We start from the raw sequence: 20480 nt of genomic DNA on the forward strand, positions 1-20480 counted from the left end.
GATTATTAAAGACAATACTCTACTGGAAATAGCCAGGCCATATATACCTTAATGCCTGCTCCTTTAGCTAACATTAAAATCAAGCAAAGACAAGAGTCATGTTAATGATGATAAATGCATTAATTAATTAATTGAGCTTTTATGTTACAGATTATTCTTTTAACCAGTCTTTTGTTTTAGGAGGGCAAAGGACACAGCAGGGATTTTTCATTCATCAAATTACATTTAGTTTAGATGGCTTTGTAATTCTCAAAAGGAGTAAGTGGATAGTACCACAACAGATATTGGTCAATGGGAAATTAAGCTCAACACACTTAGAAGTAAATTTTCCACTGTCTCTAATTCTGCTTTAGGATTCATACAACCCTAAAAAATACAACTATAAAATTATATTAATATATAAAATAAGGTCATTGAGACGAACATAAACAGTTTTAATTATATTTAACAAATAAATCAAATAAGCCGTTTCTTATCTTCCTCTCCAGAAAAATAATACCAGTTACTGCAATATTTTAAGTAACTTATCACTGATTTCAGAGAGATATTTATTAGCTTCCTTAATAGCAATGATGTCATAGCATGTTCTTTTTTTTTTCTACCTGGTCAAAAAAGAAATTGCCATGTATTTTTCTTTACCGTACTTGTTTAAATTCATTTTGCTGTTTCTATGTCAAGCATGAGTTGCTTAAAATTTGTATTTTGCTTTTTAAAAATCAACACATGTAGCAGCAAAAAGGTTCAGTAAAATATAAATATGTTGCCTTTATGCAGAAGTAAACCAGTTTGCTGTGAAATTCTGTAATACAATTTAAAAGCATATATACACATGTATAATGTGAAAACAAACACTGGTCCAATATTAAACCAAGAAGCAAAACACCCTGTTTGCAAGCTGCTGGCAATTTCCTTTGTAGAAATGAGAATAGGACATAGAATCCCCAGAAGCAATAATATTCCAAGCTTCACCCCAAATTTTAGTGTAGTGCTTGCAGAACCATTTAAGGAAAATATAGAATTCATTATTAAGTTTAGCATTTTAGAGCCCCAAATCAAATTGAAAGTATTTTTTTACATTGCAGGGCCCAAGAGAGCCTACCCCATATGAAATACTTAACAGAAGTTCTCATTTTCCATTTACATTGAGCACACTAATAGTTAAGACAATGAAGGAAGGCAGAGAGCATAGTATATAAAATTGTTTTCTATAATTCCTAGCTCTGTACTCCATACTAATAGTATTAATAAATGATGGGTTTTTTTTGCTTTTTCAGTTTTTTTATTTTTATGGATTTAGTGGTACAAGTGCAGTTGTCTTACATAGATATATTGTGTAGTGATGAAGTCTGAGGTTTTAGTGTACCCATCACCTGAATAGTGTACACTGTAAATTATTTTTAATAAAGAGCCCTAGTACATTGTAGAAAATTCAAAAAGGATAAGATTAAATATTTCTCCCTCTCCTCTCTCCCTCTCCTCTTTCCCAAAGTTTTAGTTCCCTACACCAAAAACAACTACTATTAGTGATTTCTTGTGTTTTCTTGTGTGTATTTATTTACATATATGTGTATATATGAACATACATGTATAAATACACATATCATTCAATGTTTTTCTTCATTATATCAAATTGGAAGCATATAATACATATTCCAACGATTGGTTTTATTCACTTAAAATATTATTTGGAGATTTTTTATGGCAGTGCATATAAAGTGAGTTTCCTTTAGGCATTGTATTTCTTTATGTAAACGTTCCATAAAAATATTTTGTATTAATAGGCATTTTTATCTTATCTAAACTTTTGATATTACAAAAAAGCCCACCTGCAGTGATTTCACTTTTACATATGTAATTACATTATATGTGAACATACCAATATGATAGATTCCTAGAAGTTAAATTAAAGGGTAGTGAAGGGTATTTATCTATTTAATTTAATGTTTCAATGTTACAGCAATTTATTCCTACCAATAATATGTAAGAATGCCCTGCACCCTTATCCACATAGTATATCATAAGGCTTTTTGATCTCCACCAATCCATTTAATAAAAATGGCATCTTATCGTAGATTTAAGTTACATTCATTCATTATAAATACCTTCAAGCATATTTTCATTCACCTCAAATTGATATGTGATTAATGAAGTTATTATTTTGACTTCTAACACACAAGTGATAAAATATCAGCACAGGTAGAATAATCATCAGTGTTGCATGAAGAGGTGTTTCTATAGTCATATTGTCTGCGTGTGGAACCATGATCCGGAAGTTAGAGTTTTTGTCCACCCACCATCTTCCTTTGAGTCTTGCCTCTAGGAACTATGTGGAGCTGTAGTCAAAAGTATCCCCATTCATGAGGCTCCAGGTTAATTGGTTATAGATGCTGTCATCTCCCAGGAGCCACTGAGCATGCACTTTGATCCACTTCTGCTCTTGAATAAGAGTTGACAGTTTCATAATGATACTGACAGAAAGTTTGCCTTTGCTTAAAGTATTTTTTTTAGGGCAGTAGGAGTGATGAAAATTTCAAGCATGTGTTCACCACTTACTATGTGTCAGACATAACAGTAATGCAAACCTTTGAAATTCTTTTATTTGGATTTGTCAGCTGAAAGATTGGTATTCACAGTACCATCACCAAATGATAAAAAATGGAAAATTCAGTCAAACAGCTTTTTTGTTTCTATTTGACAGCATGCTTTTGGTATCACTTAGGCATGTCTGAGTTTCCCTGCTTAGTAATTAGGCAATGATAAGAGTAGAAATTGAACAGATCAACCAGCAAGTCACAGGCAGTGCAAACAATGGCCATTGTTCTCAGTACTGGAGGAGTGTCTGTGTCCCCTCCTCTTTCCTTGTGGGGAGGCCTGGGAATTCTAAAGGGAGGCTGACACCCAAGGTGAGAGGCAGTGGATGAGCTCAGGAAAGTAACATTTTCTCTAATCTCAAAAATATCTCAATAATTTAAAAATGCACTTGATATGTGCCCGCTGAAAACAAATCCTACCCACTTTGGCTTTTGAGTAGGATTTTGGCATTCTAGCTCTCTAATCAAAGTCAGAATCTCTGAAGTTCTTTCTAACTTCCCTCAAATGCTTGAGAAATTTAATTCAGTCTCTGAATCCACCTATTGGGCTGCTAATACATGTATTAGGATGGAATTAACAGTACATGTGAGTGAAGAACTTCGCATATGCACTGCTCTAAAGAAATGTTTCATCAAATAGATAACTCATGATAACGCATTGTCCCAACATGTCAAGGGGCCATTTTCTGCCTCCTCGTTAATCACTTCACTAACACCAGATAGAGTTTAAAAAAAAATCTTTGACTGGGCATGGTGGCACTTTGAGAGGCCAAGGCGGGAAGGATACTTGAGCCCAGGAGTCTGTGACCAGCCTGGGCAACATAGTGAGACCTCTCTGCTAAAAATAACTTTAAAAAAATTAGCTGGGCACGGTGGTGCATGCCTGTAATCTTAGCTACTTTGGAGACTAAAGTGAGAGGATCACTTGAGCCCAGGCGTTCAAGGTTGCAGTGAGCTATGATTGAACCACTGCACTTCAGTCTGGGCAACAGAGTGAGAACTTATCTCAAAAATAAATAAATAAATATAAAAATCTTAAAGATTAAAAACAAAAACCCAAAAATATATGTGGTAAAATAATACTGACAGTTAAGTATTTTTTAAATGATCCATGTAAACACGGTATTTGTTTCCATTTTTATACTCTCAAACTTACACAGAAAATGTATGCTTAATTAATAATAAAGCAAGGGTAATGTGTGGTTGACAAAAGAAAAAAGCAGAAGAGAAATGTACATGACTCCCCTCACTGAGGCATGCATCCACTTTTCTCCATTGTGTAGGGTCTAGATTATTCTATAGCTGAATGAAGCATGATATGGTTTGGCTCTGTGTCCCCATCCAAATCTGTAATCCTCACGTGTCAGGGGAGGGACCTGGTGGGAGGTGATTGAATAACGGGGGTGATTTCCCCCATGCTGTTTTGATATTTAGGGAGTTTTCACAAGAGCTGGTGGTTTTAAGTGTGGCACTTCCTCGCTCTTGCTCTCTCTTCTGCTGCCATGTAAGACGTGCCTTTCTTCCCCTTTGCCTTCCATCATAATTTTAAGTTTCTTGATGCCTCCTCAGCCATGCAGAACTGTGAATCAAACCTTCTTTCTTTATAAATTGTCAGTTTCAGGTACTATCTTTATAGCAGGTTGATAATGGAATAATACAGAGCACTAATTTATTACTGTGTCAAGTAATTGGTGGATGCTGTCCTGGTTTCTGATTCATCACATTCTTAATGTTTTTTAAACACATCAAACGGGTACATAGGATTTAATTCTTGTCATTTTTTTTTTTTTTTTTGAGACAGAGTCTCGCTCTGTCCCCCAGGCTGGAGTGCAGTGGCATGATCTCGGCTCACTGCAAGCTCCGTCTTCCGGGTTCATACCATTCTCCTGCCTCAGCCTCCCGAGTAGCTGGGACTACAGGTGCCCGCCACTGCACCCAGCTAATTTTTTTGTATTTTTAGTAGAGACGGGGTTTCACCGTGGTCTAGATCTCTTGACCTCATGATCCGCCTGCCTCGGCCTCCCAAAGTGCTGGGATTACAGGCATGAGCCACCGCGCCCGGCCCTGTAATTTTTTAAAAATCTCAGTGAACTCCATAAAAATTTATTTAGGTAAGAAAAGGAAAAAAATACACAAATTTTGCTTAAAATTTTACATTGTTATCTTTTAGCTGTTTTATTTCCTCATTCATCCTTTCTGCTATTTTCCCCCATATATTATTTAATGTGTGACAGCAAGCATCACACATGGATTGTGGATATCTTCCAAAGCAGACTTTGTTTCACAGTTCAGTGAAGAAAGACTATAAATTATCAATTTGCCAAACAAGAGGTTTATTAATTATAATTTTTAATTATAATATATTAAAATGCTGTGATGAAATTATATGAAGTCTCATTCATTAATTGAACATGTTGATTGAATCAATACAATTATTGATTGCTTGCTATTAGAAGAACATGTGTAAAATGAGTCAAACTCAGAATACCTTCAACAACTAACTTGAATGAAAATAACAGGCTTGATCTATTGGCAACATTTTCTTTAGTGCATCTTCTACTCTGTCCTGGCATATGGGACAAGTAAAGCTAATTACACCTAAGAGTAGTTTTTCTACTCACCAAATGGCTATCACTCATTTTCTCCTCCAATTTAGAGGGACAGAATCTCTTTAAAAGCTAGTATAGGGAAGCTGGAGCACCTGAACCAATGATTCTGTGGACGCAGTAAATCTGAATTCAAACTTCATTTTACTTTGTGTTGACTCTAGATCTAGTTCTCTAGATATCTTTCCTAGCTTCCCTTCTCTGGTTTCTCCCCTTAGCTATGAGCCTTAAGTTTGAGGAGAATCAAATCCTGCTCCATATTTGGGTTTGAATAACATTTTTGTCTGATTTAATGTCAATTGCCATCATGGGGCTGTTTTTAGCTACTTCTTCCTCATTGCATTTGTAGATTTTGATAGAGTTGCTGAGGTTTGTAGCGTCTGGCTATACCATGTTGATCTCTCATTTGTTGCCTACAATAATTGTGACTAAGTTAAAATGTTCCCCTTGAAGAAAACTTAATCTTTCACTGTTTGCCGTAGTGACACAGCCCAACAAATAAAAATAAAATGTATGAAGTCACAAATAGAATGCTTGCAATACTGTCCTAGTTTTTGTTCACCTTCCTTCTTTATTTACATTAATAAATGTAGCTCTAAATTCTCCCTCCCAAAAGTCACAATCACCCTACAATTTTAGACATCAGCTCTATAGTGTTCATTCCCAAATGGTTGCCAAGTAAAACTCACCCCTCATCCTTCTATTTCCCAATAATTATTAAATATTTCTTGAGAAACCTAACAGATACTTAAATTTAAATGCTTAGACCTAAATTCTACAGATTCCCTTTAAAACTATCTCAATTTTTCTGAATTTTCTATCATATAGTTAGAAAGAAGAGAAAAAAATGAGTAAGAAGAAAGGTGATATGAATAGGAAAAAATGCTGAGACAGAATCTTAGGTAACACCAAAATTTTATAGACAATTCTGGAAATGACACATTTATGAAATAATTTGGTAATTGATGGACTCGTAGGATAATTATTGAGTGGCATCATGGAAGCCAGAAGCGAGAGTTACTTAATTTTAGGCTATATCTCCACAAACGGTGGTGGGAGAGTTCTTAGAAAAACCCAGTCCAATTTTAAATCAGACAATCCAGGTAGACTTGTATAAAAAGAAGCAAAATATTTTTGTATCTCAAACTGCTTTCATTCACTGTAGTTGATGAGACGGATTACCATGACAGTCAGAATGCTTATTTTCACTTACAGTCAGGACCAGTAGCCAAAGGAGTAAAGTACTGGGATTGCCCAACAAAAGTGCTATCAAATTATCGTAGAGCATCACTGTATTAGGGCTGATACATAAAAGTGGAACACTTTTAGGCTGTGAAATATTTTAGCCACCTTGTTTCATCATTTGATGCCTCAAGCATTTACTTACTACTGCCATTTTAAAAAGTAAAATTGGTGAGGCATTTGCATAGCTTTTTTTTCCCTGTCCAACTTTCCTCATACTGTCCTATTCTTCCTAAATTGGATGTTCAATTAGGGAACAGTGGGAATTAAAGATCACTTGAGCTTTCAGTATTTGTTAGTACATGTGACATTGGCAAGACTTCTGGGGATGGAGAGTTCTGATAATAAACAATCACAATATGACTACAAAGAAAAGCTTAAGATTTAAGTGAAGCACTGCAAAACGACTAGAAATAACCTTTGTGTATGTACTGTTCATCTACAGCTTCATCTGTGTAGTGTCAGGGACAAACTAAGGTCCCAGCTGCCTTTATTCATTTAATAAATTGTGATAATTAATAGCTATTATTCATGCATTTCAGCCTTTTCACATTTAATAACCGTTCATTCCAATCAAAAATATAAAAACATGATCAGAGTGGAGTGTGCGTGGGTGTCACAATGCAAATAGTAGATTGGAAACCTGCTTATGTACTGTCATTTGATTTCTTTCCAGCAGAGCATATTTTTCATTACCTCTGGAAAATGAAATGGGAAGCATTTCTGTGTAATTTTAAGAAAGATTTGACTGGCATCATAGTCAATTGGCCTCTTTTAAAATTTTTCCTCCTGTTCATTTGTTCAGATATAATTAGAGATTCTTTGCAAAATTTCATTGTCAATCCTTATTAATCTCTAATTTCTAATCATAGGCGTAAGGGGTTTAGAAACTGTATTTCACATTTTACGGCTTTGGAGAAAAAAACTGACATGCTTCTGGTTCGGTAAATTCCTGAATACATTCCTCTTCATGTTTCCCCCAGGAGACAGTGAGGATAAAATGGACTTTGTGGGAAGTTGAAGCTGAGTTCCAGCTCTTAAAACAATTACGGCTAGATTTATTGGTGGGCGTGATAGTTCTTGGTTGTACAACTCCAGTGAGAAAGAAGATAAATGAGGCTACAGCACCTGCAAGACATAGAGGCAAGATTAGCCAAGAATTAAGAGCCTCTTCTGAGAGTCACAGACACCTCTGAAAAGCCTGGCAAGAGCTAAGTATGTGAAGGGGCAGCGAAGACTACAGGATGGGAAGGAAAAACAAATGTGCTATTTTTAGGTTGCTACTTCATGTGAAATCAAATACTGATAGTTACGTTATAACATAAAGGTCAATCAGGAATTTAGTGTACATGTATTAGCACTTACTATTGGACAATTATACATAATTTAATATCCCTAGAAGAGAAAAAAATTGGTAGTGATTCAACAGTAAGTTTTTATGCATGTACATTTATTGTAATCACTGGTTGCACTATTACAGTTTCAATAGTTTTCCATGAACTTTAAGGGACATACCTTCTGTATGAGGATGATCTATATACAAAGTATTTTGTAATCCTAATTTAAAAAACTACTTTTTTAAAGTACAGTTTTTAGTTAACAACAAAACTGAGAAAAAAGTACAGAGAAATCCTATAGACCCATGTCCCTAAATATACATAGTCTCCACATTATCAATATCCCCAATCACAGTGGCAATTTTATTATAATTGATGAAGTTGCATCGACACATTATTACATTTTACATCATGTAAAATTGTAGTTTACATTAGGCTTCACTCTTGCTATTGTCCATTCCATGGGTTTTGACAAATGTAATAATGACATGCATCCACCATAATTTTCATTGATCTAAAAATTCTTTGCACTTTGCCCTTTGACTTCTCCTTCTCCCCTAACCCCAGGCAACCATTGATCTTTTCACTGTTTCCATAATTTTGACTTTTCAAGAATGTGAGTAGTTACAATCATATAGTATGTAGCCCTTTTAGATTGACTTCTTTCACTTAGTAATGCGAATTTAAGTTTCCTCCATGTCTTTTCATGGGTCAGTAGTTCATTTCTTTTTAGTGGTTAATGATATTTCATTATCTGGGTATACTACTGTTTATTCATTGCCTACTGAAGGATATCTTAGTTGCTTCCAAGTTTTAACAAACTATAAATAAAGATGGTCTAAACTCTCTGCAGGTTTTTATTTGTAAATAAGTTTTAAACTTTTCAGGGTAAATATCAAGAAGTAAGATTACTGAACAATATGGTAAGAGTATGTTTAGTTTTGTAAGAAACTTCCAAACTGTCCTCAAAAATGGCTCCATTGTTTGCATTTCCATCAGCAGCAAGTGAGAATTCTTGTTGTTCCACACCCTCACCAGAATTTAGTGTTGTCAGTGTTCTGGTAGTAGCTAATTGTCCTTTTAATTTGCAATTCCCTGATGGCATATAATGTTGAATATTTTTTCATATGCTTAATTTCCATCTGTATGTCTTCTTTGATGAGATGTTTGTTCAGGTGTTTTTGCACTTTTTAAAATCAGGTTTCCTGTTTTCTTATCGAGTTTTAAAAGTTATTTATATATTTTAGATAATGGTTCTTTATAAGAGATGTCTTTTTCAACTACTTTCTCCGTCTGTGTCTTATCTTTTCATTCTCTTCAACATTGTCTTTTATAGAGAATAAGTGGGTCTTTTATTGTTGTTTATTTGTTTTGTTTTGTTTTTCTGGAGATGAGGTCTGTGAATATTTGCAACAAACTCCTGGGGGATTGTGATGCACAATCAGGTTTGAGAACAAAGCAGAAGTTTCTAATTTAACTGAGGTCCATTTGATCAACTCTTTCTTTCATGGATAATGCCTTTGGTGTTGTATATAAAAAGTCATCATCGTACCCAAAGTAGTTGAGATTTTCTCCTATGTTTTCCACTAGGAACTTTATAGTGTTATATTTTACTTTTAGGTCTATGATCCATTTTGAATTAATTTTTGTGAAACATGTAGGGTTTGTGTCTAGATTCCATGTTTTTTTGCATATAAGTATCCAGTTGTTCCAGCACCATTTGCTGAAAAAACTATCTTTGTTCCATTGTTTTACCTGTGTTCCCTTGTCTCAGATCAGTGGATTTGATCAGAAGTATAGAAATATTGAAATATTTATATGTCTATTGGTCTATTTGTCTATTCTTTTGCCAATACCACACTGTCTTGAATACTGTTGCTTTGTAATAATTCTTGATGTTTGGTGGTGACAATCCTCAGACTTTGTTGTCTTTCAGTATTGAGTTGGCCACTTGGGGTCTTTTGCCTCTTCATATAAACTTTAGAATCAATTTGTCAACATCAAACAAGTAACTTACTAAAATTTTGTTTACAATGGTGTGAAATGTTTTTCATTTATTTAGCTCTTGTTTGATATGTTTTATCAGAATTTTGTAGTTTCACTCCTACAGATCTTAGACATATTTTGTTAGATATATATACCTAAGTATTTTAGTTTTTCAGTGCTAATGTAAATTATAATGTATTTTTAATTTCAAATTCCACTTGCTCATTGTTAGTATCTAGAAAATCCAATCCTAAAATTTTTGAAATCTGAATTTTATAAGATAAAACATTTATTTAATCAGTTGTCTATATTATATATGAAAATGATCATGGTTACATACATATGGTTGCATAACAAATTATGTTTAATATAACACTCAGATAAATTTAAGGTACTCTTTCTATGAAAAGTCATTGTCATATGTATTATTATTAAAAATCAATATTAATTAATATTAAATGGCATCTATAAATATTATGTTAAATATTCTGTTATACTTCATTATTAATATGAAAATTTTTTTAAGCTCTGAATTTGTACAGTCTGGAGTTTGAGTCTGAGATTCACTACTTATTAACTATATGTCTTCTGATTATCAACTTTATCATCTGGAGTTAAAAATGGTTTATTACCTGTGGGTGGGATGTAAAGATTAAATAAGTTAAAGTATGTTAAAATCTTACAAATTTGCTTGTAACATAAAAAGAGATGCAGAAAAACTAGCTGCTTTACCACCACCATTACTACCATCACTGTTACTACCACTACCGCTGCTCTAATGCTACTATTATATAGCCAAGTGTAATTTTAAAAAGCTCTGGAGGTAGAATCAGGAAAACTAAAACTGCCCTAACTAGATGTGTAACTTCAGGTAAGTCAAAGAATTCTTAGCCTCCAGGATAAACTGGGTGACATAAAATTTTTTTGCAGCCCTACAAGTATATAAATATATATGAGAAATTATTATTATGCAATAATTAGAAAAAAGATATATTGACATAAGAAGAAAATTATAGTGCAAAGAGTATGTTTGTTACTAAAATTTGAATTTCAATTAATTATGTAGAGTGCAAAGAGAGATAAATAATTAATGACCTAAGAGGTTAGTTATTAATGTACCTAAAAATTATAGAAAATACCTCACAAACTTCCTTGAGTTGTCCTTCAATAACTATAAATTGTTTTCTATGATTTATTGTTTTTTTATTATTTAGGCCTTTAATTATTTGACCTACCTCTCTATTTAGGCTTGTCTAGACAACTTGTTTTTTTTTTTTGTTTTTTTTTTTCCAGAGGAAGCATGGCAATGCAATTAGGTATTGTTTCTTTTTGAAGATAACATGGTGACAATTTTCAATTAAAGCACTAAAAATCTTAAATCTTCAACAACAGAAAAAGAGCTCAGTAAACTATAACATAATGACTTGACGAAACTCTATGCAAACATTTGGAGTTCTAATTACCAACTAGGCAGAACTTCATGTAAGAATAATCACTTCTGACCTGTTATGAGTTCATGTTAAGGGAAAACAAGGAGAATACAAAAGTTTGCAGGTTACACAAAATTACAAACATACATAGAAAAGAATATGCCCAGGAATATGGCAAATAGTAATAGTATTTATGGTGGATTGTTGACTTTTCAGTGAGTATTATTTTGCATCACTAATTATTAACAAATTTACTTAATTAAATGTATTATTTTTCTGATAAAAAGTAAAATATTTTAAACTAGTCATCATGCTTTATATTGTCTCCAGTACTTTTTCATCATATAACTAAAAGTCTGTATGCTTTCATTAACATCTCCTCTTTCACTTTTTTTAAGATTCTACATGTGAGATCACTCAATATCTGCTATTGTGCATCTGGTTACTTCACTTAGTATAATGTCTTCAAGATTCATTCATGTTGTCAAAGAAGTCAAGATTTTCTTCCTTTTAGGAATGAATCATATTCCATAGTGTGTGTTTGTGTGTATCCATGTCACATTTTAAAAATCCATTAATCTGTTTACAGGATGCAGACCACCTCCATATCTTAGCTATTGCAAATAATGCTGCAATGAACATGAGAGTGCAAATATCTCTTTGAGATGGTAATTTATTTCCTTTGGATATATTCCAACAGTGAGTTTGCTGGATCATGTGGTTATTTTATTTTTAAATTTTTGGGGAAACTGCCTACTGTTTTCCATGATGGTTGTACAAATTATAATTCTTGCCAGTAGAGTATGAACATTCCCTTTGTTCCACATTCTTGCCAAAGTTATTATCTCTTGTCTTTTGGAAAATAGCCATCTTAACATGTAAAGAGAAGCTCATGATTTTGATTTAAATTTTCCCGTGATTAGTGATGTTGAGCACGTCTTTTATACCCATGTTTTCCATTTGTATGTCTTTTTTTAAAAAAGTCTGTTCAGATACTTTACCATTTTTTAATTGGATTATACATTTTTGCTATTTAGTTGTATGAGTTGCTTATATATTTTGGATAGTAACCTCTTATCAGATATATAGTTTACAAATATTTTCTAACATTGTGGATGTTGCTTCTTCCTTTGACTGATGTTTCCTTTGCTATGCAGGAACATTTTAGTTTGATGTACCCCACTTGTTTATTTTTGCTTTCATTGCCTGAGTTTTTGAAGGTCAAATCTGGAAAAAAAAAATGCAGAGATCATTGTGAAGGACCTTTCCTCCTATATTTTTTGTAAGGGTTTAATAGTGTTAGGTCTTATATAATTCCTCAATCCCTTTTGAATTGATTTCTATAAATGATGTAAGAGAAGGATTCACTGTCATTCTTTTGCATGTGGATATCCAGTTTTCAAAACACCATTTATTAAAAACACTAACCTTTTTCCCATTGAGTTTTCCTGCTGTGTCAAAGATGAATTTATTGTATATAAGTGAGTTTATTTATGGGTTATCTCTTTTGTCCCATTGGTCTAGGTATCTATTTTTATGCTAATGCAACATGGTTTTGATTACTATAGTTTTGTTGTATATTTTGAAATCGGGAGTATGAGGCCTCCACCTTTGTTCTTCCTGCTCAAAAGTTGCTTTAGCTATTCAGGATTTTTTTGGGACTCTGTACACGTTTTAGGATTGTTGGTTAATTATAAATGTATATTTGAAATTTGCTAAAAAGAGTAGATCTCATGTGTGCTCACCACACACACACACGCACACTCAAACACAGACACACATACACAATGGCAACTTATGTGAGGTGATCGCTATGTTAATTAGCTTAATTGTGGTAATTATTTCACAAAGTATACATATATCAAAAAAACACCACATTTTATACCTCAAATATATATATTTTTGTCCATCATACCTCAAGAAAGCTAGGAAAAATAAATGAAAAATTAAGCTTCAGTAATATTTAAAATAAAATTGATAGTGGTATATGTATAACATATAGATATGTATATATAGAGAGAATACAAAATGTTTAATAGTTACACGTTTAAAGAAAGTTTGCAAATCACATCTCGTAAAACTGAGTGCCCATCCCTATTCCAGGTCCCAATGGTAGTGGGGAGAAGGAGGGACACAATGAGTACTCTTGAAGGGAAGCACAACATCATTAAAGATGAAGAAGTTGCTACTCTGCATTACAAGGATATGAAATAAGCATTTAGTTTTTATAAAGTACAGATGCAGAGAGAGACCAAAAAGCTCTTTGCAAATTTGAGTTTCTAATGGCGAATAAAAAATGAACCATTTAATCTACACAAAGCTTCATCTTGCCTGGGATTTATTCTCTAACAAAGGCAAAACTACAGTTTTCAAGACTTTTATTCCATATTCCATTCTAGGAAAGAAGAAATGGAGTTCAAGCATTAACTATAGAAAGACTTGGTTGAGCTGAGGCCCTGTGATTTTGGTGTACATGATCTAGACATATATTTAAGTTCTTAAAATTTTAGCATGTAAATTATTTGTAAAAAGTAATGTTTTGTACATTGATTTTGTATTCTGAGACTTTGCTGAAGTTGCTTATCAGCTTAAGGAGATTTTGGGCTGAGACAATGGGGTTTTCTAGATATACAATCATGTCATCTGCAAACAGGGACAATTTGACTTCCTCTTTTCCTAATTGAATACCCTTTATTTCCTTCTCCTGCCTAATTGCCCTGGCCAGAACTTCCAACACTATGTTGAATAGGAGTGGTGAGAGAGGGCATCCCTGTCTTGTGCCAGTTTTCGAAGGGAATGCTTCCAGTTTTTGCCCATTCAGTATAATATTGGCTGTGGGTTTGTCATAGATAGCTCTTATTATTTTGAGATATGTCCCATCAATACCTAATTTATTGAGAGTTTTCAGCATGAAGCATTGTTGAATTTTGTCAAAGGCCTTTTCTGCATCTATTGAGATAATCATGTGGTTTTTGTCTTTGGTTCTGTTTATATGCTGGATTACATTTATTGATTTGCGTATGTTGAACCAGCCTTGCATCCCAGGGATGAAGCCCAATTGATCATGGTGGATAAGCTTTTTGATGTGCTGCTGGATTCGGTTTGCCAGTATTTTATTGAGGATTTTTGCATCAATGTTCATCCAGGATATTGGTCTAAAATTCTCTTTTTTGGTTGTTTCTCTGCCAGGCTTTGGTATCAGGATGATGCTGGCCTCATAAAATGAGTTAGGGAGGATTCCCTCTTTTTCTATTGATTGGAATAGCTTCAGAAGGAATGGGCAAAGGATATGAACAGACACTTCTCAAAAGAAGGCATTTATGCAGCCAAAAAACACATGAAAAAATTCTCATCATCATTGGCCATCAGAGAAATGCAAATCAAAACCACAATGAGATACCATCTCACACCAGTTAGAATGGTGATCATTAAAAAGTCAGGAAACAACAGGTGCTGGAGAGGATGTGGAGAAATAGGAACACTTTTACACTGCTGGTGGGACTGTAAACTAGTGCAAGCATTGTGGAAGTCAGTGTGGCGATTCCTCAGGGATCTAGAACTAGAAATACCATTTGACCCAGCCATCCCATTACTGGGCATATACCCAAAGGATTATAAATCATGCTGCTATAAAGACACATGCACATGTATGTTTATTGCGGCACTATTCACAATAGCAAAGACTTGGAACCAACCCAAATGTCCAACAATGATAGACTGGATTAAGAAAATGTGGCACATCTACACCATGGAATACTATGCAGCCATAAAAAATGATGAGTTCATGTCCTTTGTAGGGACATGGATGAAACTGGAAACCATCATTCTCAGCAAACTATCACAAGGACAAAAAACCAAACACCACATGTTCTCACTCATAGGTGGGAATTGAACAATGAGAACACATGGACACAGGAAGGGGAACATCACACTCCAGGGACTGTTGTGGGGTGGGGTGAGGGGGGAGGGATAGCATTAGGAGATATACCTAATGCTAAATGACGAGTTAATGGGTGCAGCACACCAACAGGGCACATGTATACATATGTAACAAACCTGCACATTGTGCACTTGTATCCTAAAACTTAAAGTATAATAATAACAAATGTTTTGTAATTTAAAACAATGCATCATTAGTCATTAGAAAAATCCAAATCAAAATGAAAATTAGATACTATTTAACACCGAATGGCTACAATATAAAAGCCATAATAACAAATGTTGATAAGGATGTAGAAAAATTGGAACTAACACTGCTGGTGGGAATATAAAATGGTACATTCAACTTTGGAATGCAGCTTTAGAAAAGCTTTGGAATGCCATTTAGAATGACAATTTCTCAAAAGGTTAAAAATAGAATTACCATATTACCTAAAAATTTCACTCCTGGATATACGTGATATTTGAAAAGTTATGTCCACGCTGAAAACTTGTACCTGAATCTTGATGACAGCATTACTCATAGGTGCCCAAAAGTGGAAATAACCCAAATGCCCATTAACTGATAAATGGCTAAACAAAAACGTAGTATATCCATACAATGAATTATTACTCAGCAATAAAAGGTGTTGGGTGGTGATACTTGTTCTAATATGAATGGCCTTTGGAAACGTCAAGTTAAGCCAGTCACAAAAGACCACATATTGTTTGTTTCTATTTATATAAAATGTCAAGAATAGGAGAATCCATAGACAAAATGATTAGTGGTTCCCAAGGGCTAGGAGTTGAGGTGATTTTTTGGGGGCGGAGGGTAATAATACTTTAAAATTGAAGTGATAGTTGTGCAATCCTATGAATATACTAAATCACACTGAATTGTATTATTAATTTTTTTACCCTAAAATGTAGGTTTCTCTTATCCTTTTATTAAAATGCAATATTTATATGGTAAAATATAACTTTTTTAGTGTGCAGTCCTGTGAGCTATGGCAAATTCATAAAGTTGCATAACCATCATTACAATCAAGATATAGAACAATATCTACCTTGACATACAAAACTCCCCCCCGCTTTTTTTTTTTGACAGAGTCTTGCTCTGTCACTCAGGCTGGAGTGACTTCACTGCCTCAGCCTCCAGAGTAGCTGGGATTACAGACATGTGCCACCATGCCTGGCTAATTTTTGTATTTTTAGTAGAGATGGGGTTTCACCATGTTGGCCAGGCTGGTCTTGAACTCCTGGCCTCAAGTGATCCTCCTGCCTCAGCCTTCCAAAGTGCTGAGATTACAGGCATAAGCCATTGCACCCAGGCCCCCATGTCTTTTTCAAGTCAACAAGTCAACAACACCTTCCTCCACCGCTAGCAACCACTGCACTGGTCTTTGTGTTTTTGTTTTAAATCTTGTTAGTTTTATCTTTGCAAAAATTTCATATAAATCAAATAATGCACTTTCGAGCCTGCCTTCTTTCATGTAGCATAAGGAACTTGAGATCTATTTATGTTGTTGCATGTATCAATAGGTCATTCATTATTGATGAATATTATTCCATTGGATGGAAGTGTCTGAATTTATATACGTATTTTCCAGTTGAGGAACACTTATTTCCAAGGTTGGCCAATTATGAATAAAGCAGATAAGAATTCACATACGGGTATTTGTATTAACATAAGCTTTCATTTTAGTTAATGAATAGGACTGTGATTATTGAATCATGGTAAATTTATGTAAACTTTTTTTTTTTTGATACAGAGTTTTGCTCTGTTGCCCAGGCTGGAGTGCAGTGGTATGATCTCCGCTTACTGCACCCTCTGCAGACATGCGCCACCATGCCCAGCTTATTTTGGTATTTTTTGAAGACAGGGTTACATCATGTTGGCCAGGTTGGTCTCGAACTCCTGGCCTCAACTGATCCACTCGTCTTGGCTTTCCAAAGTGCTGAAAGTATAAGCTTGAGCCAATGTGACCGACCTATGTAAACCTTTGAAAGGAACTGCCAAACTGTCTTCCAAAGTAGCTGTGCCATTTTGCATTCAAACAATAGATCAAGCTGATTTGTTCAGCATCTTCCCTATAACTTGTCAGTAACGTCAGGCTTTTACTTTTAAAAAATGTATATTTTGAAAAATACCAAAACTAACTTATTTTTTCTTCATGTTAAACTCTTTTGTAAAAAATTATTTTTTTAAATTGAAAAATCTACACGGATCACATAGCAGTTTTATTTGGAGATAAATAAATAAACAGATGTGGTGGTGGACGTTTGTAATCCCAGCTACTTGGGGGAGGCTGAGGCACAAGAATCACTTGAACCTGGGAGGCAGAGGTTGCAATGAGCCGAGATTGCGCAACTGTACTCCAGCTTGTGCGACAGAGCCAAACTCCGTTCAAAAAAAAAGAAAAAGGTTTACATAGATATACCATATGACCCAACAGTCACAGTCCTAGACATTAACTCTTAATGTTAAAAGAATTTTATTTAGAGATAAATAAAATTTCTCAAGAATTAGAATTTTCTTTTTTAAAATAACAGAATTTTCCTTTCCTTTGCTCTGAACCACCTGTTGATCTGATCTAAAACCCATTAACTATAAAATTATTTCAGCTTTGTTGAAAGCTTCTGAATGTTGAAAATCAGTCTCTTAATTAATAAAATTTGTATCTAAATATCTTGTTTATTTCTGCAATCATTTTAAATTTTATCTATGCAATATTTTAAGTAGAAAAAAATTGTAGGTAAATTGTCTCAATATCTTCTGCCCCACACTTCCCTGTGACTGGAGAGAACCAGCAACAGAACCACAGCCTAACAAGAAGATCTATATTTGTTCGTAATTTTGTTCAGCTTCTGTGCTTGAATCTGTATTGAAGAGCGAGAGAGAGAAATCTGGAAGAGGAAAGATTTCTTATTTTTTAGATGCCTAGTACCAATAATTGCTCTGGAATTAAATTACAGAGAATGAGTCATAAGTTAAGCCACCTCAATGGCTCTCTAAGGGCTCTATTCACTAATAACATATGCTCATTCGTGTGCATTTTCAAGTGGCTTACTCAAAAGGACCTCATGACCCACCACTTCCTAGAAAATTATAGGTCAATAATAGCCCTCACCCAAGGGGTTGCTTCCCATTTAATGTTATTGCAGCCATATTTGAGACATCACAAAAGGAGAGAAAGGATTAGTGAAGAGAGTACAATAGAATGACGGATGGCAAAATGGAGTAAATTGTTTTCCACTATCCATAAAATGGAGGAAGAGGAAGAACTGATTTAATCAATTCTTGAATTTACCCATGATAATATACAAACATTCAAAGTTTAAATGTATACTTGCTATGTTATAAACAAAAACAAATACAACAAAAAGTGTTTATGTGAAAGCAACAGAAATTTGTGTTTCTTCCATGAAAATCATGTAAGATAGCATCAGAATCAGAATATCTCCTCAGAATCTCATCTGATGGCTACCTGAATCCAAACTGCAAATATATACTTTTCTGCTTAGTGACTAGTTGAATGGCTTTCAAGATTGATGTGTCTTGTTACTGAGTGGACAATCCTAAACCCAAAAGCACAAACAGTTGGTGTTTTACTCTGCCCAAATTCAAAGCTAAGTATCAGCATGAATTATTCTGGACTGCAGGCAGGAACACTGAGAGAGCATTTCTGTCCTCTGAATACCAAAGGTGACACTCATGGAAAGCAAAGTTAAAGATGAAGGCTTTACTGATAACATAGCATGTTGGATCCATAAAGGGTGGGCAATACTTGAGAGTGAGTGCTTTTCAAGTAAAAACAAGAAAATGGGGAAAACAGTAAAAGAAAGAATAAATTATCAGAGAAGTGGCACGCATAGCAAAACACAAGTGTCAGACAATTGTCAAAAATATGTGGTGCTGATTGAGGGTCTGCCAATGGTGAGAGATGGAGTTAACAATTATGTTGGGAACAGGTTATGTACAAAATTGTATGTAATTATAATTAGTGTTCAGGGTATTTACTATCACTTCATTCCAGTGCTTAAAACTGTTCAATGGTTCCCCCTGACTCATTTGGTTAATAAATATGTTTTGAGTGAATATTATGGCCACGTATAGTACTTGGTGCAGTGGTAAACAAAACAGAACAGAAAGCTATAGTAATATATAAGAAAAAACTTTTAGTGAGGGTTTGAGAGGTCTATTAGATTCCTACTGATGCATAAAAATTACCCATATATTTAGCAGCTTAAATAAATAATAAATTAATTTCTCTTTTTTCAGGAGTTTAGACACATAATAACTGGGTTCTTTACTCAGGGTATCATAAGACAGAAATCAAGATGTTGGCTGGGGTTGCAGCCTCATTTGGAGTTCAGAGTCTGATAGGGTTAGGCTTTGTGTCCCCACCCAAATCTCATCTTGAATTATAATCCCCACGTGCCAAGGGAGAGACCAGGTGGAGGTAATTGAATCATGGGGGTGGTTTTCTCAAGCTGTTCTCCTGATAGTGAGTGAGTTCTCAGGAGACCTGATGGTTTTATAAGGGGCTCTTTCTCCTTTGCTTGCCACTTCTCCTTCCTGCTCCCGTATGGAGAAGGTGCCTTGCTTCCCCTTCGCTTTCTGCCATGATTGTAAGTTTCCTGAGGCCTCCCCAGCCATGCTGAATTGTGAATCGATTAAATCTCTTTCCTTTATAAATTACTCAGTCTTGGGCAGTTTTTTATAGCAGCAGGAAAATGGGTTAATGTGGGGCCCTTTTACAAGCTTAATCAAAACTGCTGGCAGAATTCAGTTCTTAGTGGTTGTATGACTGAGTTTTCCTGTGGTCCTCTGCAAAGACAGCTCACAATGTAACTGTTGGTTTCTTCTAGGCCAGCAGAGAGAGTTCTCTGACACTTCACCTTCTTTTAAATGTTACTCTGGCTAGGTCAAGCCCACCCAGGATAATATCCCTTTGAATTAACATGAAAACAGCTGATCAGTAACCTAATCTTGGAGTGATATTCAGTAATATTAGTAGGTCTTGCCCACACTCAAGGAATGGAGATTATATAGAATGTGGGTTATTGTGGATTATCTTTGGATTCATTATATCACTCTAAAATTTCCCTGAGGAGGTGATGTACTACTTGGAACCTAAAAGATGGGTTGAAATAATGCAGGCAAAGAATGGGAGTAGGTTTACTGTAGCTTGGGAAACCAGCATGTGTACATCTGGAGGTAGAAGAGAGCACAGAAAATCTAAAAAACTTGTAGAATCCCAGCTTAGTTTGGGGGAAGAAATACATATGATAAAATAGTTTATAAGATCATGCATGCTCTAGCACCAATAATGCACCACCTGCTTCATTTATCACCACTTTCATGCT

The 20480-nt window shown here is 34.6% G+C and overlaps 1 long non-coding RNA gene across 2 annotated transcripts in view; it reads left to right on the forward strand.

The window, feature by feature from the left end:
• Positions 1–20480, forward strand: part of LOC131382845 (uncharacterized) — a 119904-nt gene that overhangs the window by 98851 nt on the left and 573 nt on the right. For both annotated transcript variants that reach the window (XR_009212420.1, XR_009212419.1), the window contains one exon: positions 7423–7654. This is a non-coding gene — a long non-coding RNA (uncharacterized LOC131382845). The remainder of the gene's footprint in view (positions 1–7422; positions 7655–20480) is intronic.

Source organism: Hylobates moloch, unplaced genomic scaffold, assembly GCF_009828535.3.
Source record: "Hylobates moloch isolate HMO894 unplaced genomic scaffold, HMol_V3 SCAFFOLD_1, whole genome shotgun sequence".
In the NCBI taxonomy this organism is placed as follows: Eukaryota; Metazoa; Chordata; class Mammalia; order Primates; family Hylobatidae; genus Hylobates; species Hylobates moloch.